Source organism: Arachis hypogaea, chromosome 20 (assembly GCF_003086295.3).
Source record: "Arachis hypogaea cultivar Tifrunner chromosome 20, arahy.Tifrunner.gnm2.J5K5, whole genome shotgun sequence".
NCBI lineage: Eukaryota > Viridiplantae > Streptophyta > Magnoliopsida > Fabales > Fabaceae > Arachis > Arachis hypogaea.
Window position 1 is genome coordinate 76,006,560 of NC_092055.1, and position 5,677 is coordinate 76,012,236.

The 5,677-nt window shown below is 42.2% G+C and overlaps 1 non-coding gene across 1 annotated transcript; it reads right to left on the reverse strand.

Moving 5' to 3' along the window:
* Positions 1–265: 265 nt before the first annotated feature.
* Positions 266–369, reverse strand: LOC112788468 (small nucleolar RNA R71). Its single transcript, XR_003195830.1, has one exon. It is a non-coding gene; the product is annotated as a small nucleolar RNA R71 (small nucleolar RNA).
* Between the last annotated feature and the right edge of the window lie 5,308 nt (positions 370–5,677).

Genomic DNA, 5,677 nt, shown 5'->3' on the forward strand with positions numbered 1-5,677 from the left:
CATCACCCTTGTTCAGAATAACTGTTCGTTTGGAGGAGGTGTTCAAGAAGATCCCAATCAACATCTGACCACCTTCCTGAGAATTTGTGACACAGTAAAGTCTAATGGTGTTCACCCATCAGCCTATAGACTGCTCCTATTTCCATTCTCACTTAGGGACAAAGTAGCCAAGTGGCTGGAATCTTTCCCAAGGGAAAGCTTGACAACTTGGAAAGACGTGGTGAAAAAATTCTTAGCAAGATTTTACCCTCCTCAACGAATCAACAGGCTGAGAGCTGAGGTCCAAACTTTCAGGCAACAAGATGGTGAGACTCTATATGAAGCATGGGAGAGGTTCAAGGACTTAACAAGGAGGTGTCCACCTGACATGTTCAACGAATGGGTGCAGCTGCACATTTTCTATGAAGGGCTCTCTTATGAGTCAAAGAAGGCCGTAGACCATTCATCCGGAGGATCTTTGAACAAGAAGAAGACTATTGAGGAAGCCATAGATGTTATTGAAACAGTAGCAGAGAACGACTACTTCTATGCTTCCGAAAGAGGGAACACAAGAGGAGTAATGGAGCTAAACAATATAGATGCTCTGTTGGCCCAAAACAAGCTCATTACCCAGCAGCTGGCTGACCTCACCAAGAAGATGGAGATGAACCAAGTAGCAGCAATCTCCACTTCATCAACAACCCAAGAAGGAGTGAATGACGAAGCAGAGTGGAGTCAGGAGCAAGCCAACTACATTGGGAATTCACCAAGGAAAAACTATGATCCATACTCCAAGACCTACAACCCTGGATGGAGAAACCACCCAAACTTTGGGTGGGGAAGTGAGCAAGATCAAAACCAAGACCAGAGACGTTACAACTCCAACAACAATGCAGCTCATCAGCAGTTCACACAGAGGACATCTCAACACCCCCACAACAACACTTCTCCACACGCCTATCAAAACCAAAACAGCACATCTTCTCCGAATCACTCATCAATTGTTGACAAGCTCTCTAAGATTGAAGCCTTACTTGAAGGAATATGCCAAGAGATTCAAGAAAATAAGGTGTTCAAAGAGGAGGTGCGAGCAAATATTAAGAATCAGGGAGAGACCATCAGGAAGCTGGAATTCCAGGTGGGATATTTAGCTGAGAAGATTCCCAAACCTACTGATAGCTTCCCAAGTGACACAGAGAAAAACCCCAAAGGAGAAGCAAAGAAAGTAAGATGGGAAGATTGCAAAATGGTCACTACGAGTGATCAAGAGACTGAAGACAAGCAAGGAAAACTTTGCAAACAACCTGAAGACAACTCAACAAAGGAGGAGGATAGAGATCACCAAGAACCAGAAATCCCTCAACAAGAGCTACTGAAGCTCTATGCCCCCTTCCCTCAACTGCTCAATGGTGCTGTGGGAAAAAGAATATACTCAAGGTTCCTAGACTTGTTTGCATCTCTGCATGTAAACATACCATTCATCAAGGCAATTCAACAAATGCCTGCATTCATCATGTATATGAAGGAACTTCTTCCCAGGAAAAGCTCACTCAAAGGAGGCCAGACTATAGTGATGAACAAGGAATGTAGTGCCCTTATTCAACCTGAATTGCCTACAAAAAGAAGAGACCCAGGGAGTTTTCACATTCCTTGTGCCATAGGTGAAACTATGTTCGATAGAGCACTATGTGATTTGGGGGCAGCATCAACTTACTGCCCTTATCCCTGGTGAAGAGGCTGCAGATCAATGAGATAATGCCCACAGATGTAATCATCAGACTGGCTGACAAAACTTAAAAGCAAGCAATTGGAGTGGTGGAAAATGTGTTGCTAAAGGTTGGGAAATACTTTCTCCAAACAGACTTTGTCATCCTGGACATGGAAGAGAGTCACACTCACCCAATCATATTGGGAAGACGATTCCTAGCTACGGCCAGAGCACTTATCGATGTAGAGAAAGGGGAACTAATATTGAGAATCCATGATGAACGACTCAGCTTCAATGTTTTCAAACTCTCACAAGAAACAGATCAAGAGGACAAGGAACTCAGCACAAATGATAATGAGACACTGAAGAAGGAAACAAGCACTGAAGCACAGCCACTTCATGCTGAGATCCCCTTAATAGATAAACAAGGAAAACAGCAATTGCCACAGCTCAAGGAAAAGTTGGAGGAACCTAAACCTCTAGAGGCAGGTGAAGACAGCATCACAACTCCTTGGAAAAAGGAGGTCACCAAGGGGAAGGCAACTTCAAAAGAAACAAAGAAGAAGGTACCAAAGAGGTGGAGGAACAAGAAGATCCCTACGGAAGACTTCTCTCCAGGGAATAGAGTTGTCTCAGCTTACTTCCCAGATATTCCCCCTAATCTCCCTACTGTACCATCTCAGTTACCCAAGGTCTTTACTATCAACAGAGTTCTTTCCCTGGAATATGTAGAGATCATTGATCCAACCAATGGATATAAATCCACAGCAAGAGGGGAGGACTTTAAGCACTACCAACCACCCTGATGAAGGAAAAACGTCAAGCTAGTGACGCTAAAGAAGCGCTTCATGGGAGCAACCCATGTTTTATATGTTTTTAAAATAATGAATAAATCAATGTTTATGAATTTCAACCCAAACTTGACAAACACTTGGTGAAATCTTTATCATGCAGTATATAGTGAATAACAAGTTTGGTGTTCAAAGCAAACCAAGATGCATTCTAGTCTTGGGAGCTTTGAACAAAACTTTTCATCACATTGCTTCAAACTAAGTTTGGTGTCACCCCATGGTGCCACCAAAATGCATATAAGGACCCACCAATAGTTAGTTAGTTAGTTGGAATTCATAAATAAACAATCAAATCCTTTCTTCCCTTTTATTCTAGCCGTAGAGTTTGATTTTTATGATATTAATTTCCTTATTTTAAATCTTTATAGGAAAGGAAAAGGAGCATGAAAAGGGATTGATTGGACAATTAAATCGGGGAGATTTCGCCACTTAATGAAGAGCACTACACACATGTCTCAAGAGGGAACGCATGGGGAAACGCTGCCATGAAACATTGGAGAAAGAAGACCCTTGAAGACCGAACCAATCACTCTCATTAAGTGATGATCCTTATCCTTCCTTCATACACAACCCCAACCGTCCATCAAGCAACAATCCTTGCAATCCACACCTTCCATCCACTCATGACCCCCCTATATAAGTGAACCTTAGTGCATGATCATTCCTCACACTCAAATTCCCACTCTCCACACTTCATACTTTCGGCTTGCTCAAACCCCTTCATCACACTCTGTCCTAGCCAACCTATTCCTCATCTCTCTGTATCCTCCAACCTCCACCTCAAAACAGCAACTCAACTCATGGCATCATCAAGCTCAAAGAGGCAAAAGAGGAAGGAACCCATGGAGAGTGCTCCTTTCGATGAAAAGAAATTCAAAACTGCCTTTCATGAACGTGAATTCGAACGGATAAGGGCGAGAAAGATATTGCCAGAGTTAATCTTCCAAATCAATGCAGATGAGTCACCACAAATTCTGGAGAAAATCAAACAGAGGGGGTGGCAATCGCTCACAAGTCCAGAGGGGAAGATCAATGGAAACCTCATCAAAGAATTTTATGCGAATGTAGTAAGAGAGGATAAAACCAAAGCCCCAACCTTCAAAAGTTACGTAAGAGGAAAAGAGGTGGACTTCAGCCCAAATGCCATAACAAGAGTTCTTCACCTGAAATCACCTCGTTTTGATGAGGAAAGTTATCAAGCAAGGATAAGTAGAAGCCCTGATAATAATGAGCTCTCGGAGATAGTGGCAGACATCTGTGTTATAGCAGCTGACTGGGAGAGGTACACAGATGGGAGACCCAAGTTCATCAAGAGAGGAGACCTGAGCCCTGAAGCCAAGGGGTGGTTTGAACTTGTGAGGAGGTCCACTCTACCAGCTGCAAATAATTCAGAGGTAAACATCAATCGAGCTACTATGGTGCATTGCTTAATACAGGGTGGAGAAATCAATGTGAATGAGCTTATCGCCGAGGGGATTCAAGATTCGGCTGAGAAGGTTGATTCAGGTGCCAGGCTTTGGTACCCCAGCACCATTCTCCCCTTATACAACAAGGCCAAGGTAGTATTTGAGGACAGCAATCCAGACTGGGTAAACCCAGGGAGGCCAGTTACACTCGAGCGATTGGTTTATACTACACCTGCTCAACAACAAAGAAGACCACAAATAGGAAAACCAAAGGCAAAAGGAAGAGTTCACCAAGAGGAACCTCATCAGGAAGAATATCAACAAGGAGAGTATTCTGATCCAGCCAACTTGAACATGAGTCACCTTCTAAGAGCCATTGAGGATTTGGGGATGAGACATATGGAAGGACAAGAGCAAATACTGAACCTTCAAACCAACTGGCTGAGCCAACAGGAAGCATGGCAAAAACAACAAATGGAGCAGCAGCAGGAACACTACTCCAGGCTCACTCAAGCCATCAACCAAGTGAATGAGAGGCAAGAGCTTCAAGAGAAGCACTTGCAAGAACTCAACCAGCGGCAGATAGCCCAAATGAAAACTTTCAATGAGTTTAGTGTACTCAATGAAGGAAGGCAACTACATAGGGAGGAGTTCTATGTGAATACTCAAGCCAAGTTGAACTACATGACTAGTAATATGCATCAGCTACACTATGCCATCCCTACATATGATGAGGTCCAAAAAGATTTTGTAGAACAAGAAGAGAAGAAGGTAAAACAGCAAAAGGAGACACTCAAGAAGAAGATGGAAGATGGTGGTTTCTGGAAGAAGCTGCTTGGAAAAGGCAAAGGAAGTGGGAGCACAAGCACTCAAGAGAGACACAATGAGGACAAGCAAGGATGGGAGCATGGGCATCCACATGAATGAATGGTGGTGGAGTTCTTTTTAGTCCATCGTTTTCTATGCTTTAAACAAGGAAGATCTTGTATGAAATAGAACCTGCTTCTATGTTATATTTAAACTTTTTAAATTCTGTCTTTTAAGTTTTCTTTCTGAATAGGTCCATGATTTCTGGAGTGTTGGCTGAAAGCTTATCTTAAAGAGTTGCCCCCTTACAGAGCACTTAGCCTAAATAACACAAATAACCCTTGAAATAACAATAAAAGGATCAATGAATAAAAGTCTCATGGGATATAAACAAAGTAAGTGTTTAGGGACATGATAAAAGTCTAAAAGCCAGTCATGGAATGAACCTAAGTTGCTATGCATGAAACCACCATAAAATCAGTAACATGACTTCCACAAGAAGGACTCATTCCTCTGGATATTTCATTCATCATTCTCTTGTTCCAGTACTTGCTTAGGGACAAGCAAGCTTTAAGTTTGGTGTTGTGATGCCAGGGCATCTTGGCCACTTTCACTGACCTTTTCTTTACTGTTTTTAGAATAGTTTCATGCATTTCTTTAGGAAATAAGCTAGTTTTGGGTAGATATTCACCTACACCTTGATTCAAGCATACATTGTGCATTTTACATTATTTCATGAGGATTTTGCATGAATTTAGTGACAAATTGTATGCTACATTACCCATGACTTGGACTAGAACTTTGATGCATTCTATTGCTTGATTTCAGAACCAAAGGAAGCAAGGAAAGGGAGGTAACTTGCAAAGTTAATGAGAAAAGTGATTGCCAATAACACTCTCAAAGCCATCATTGCCCACGTTAAGAGT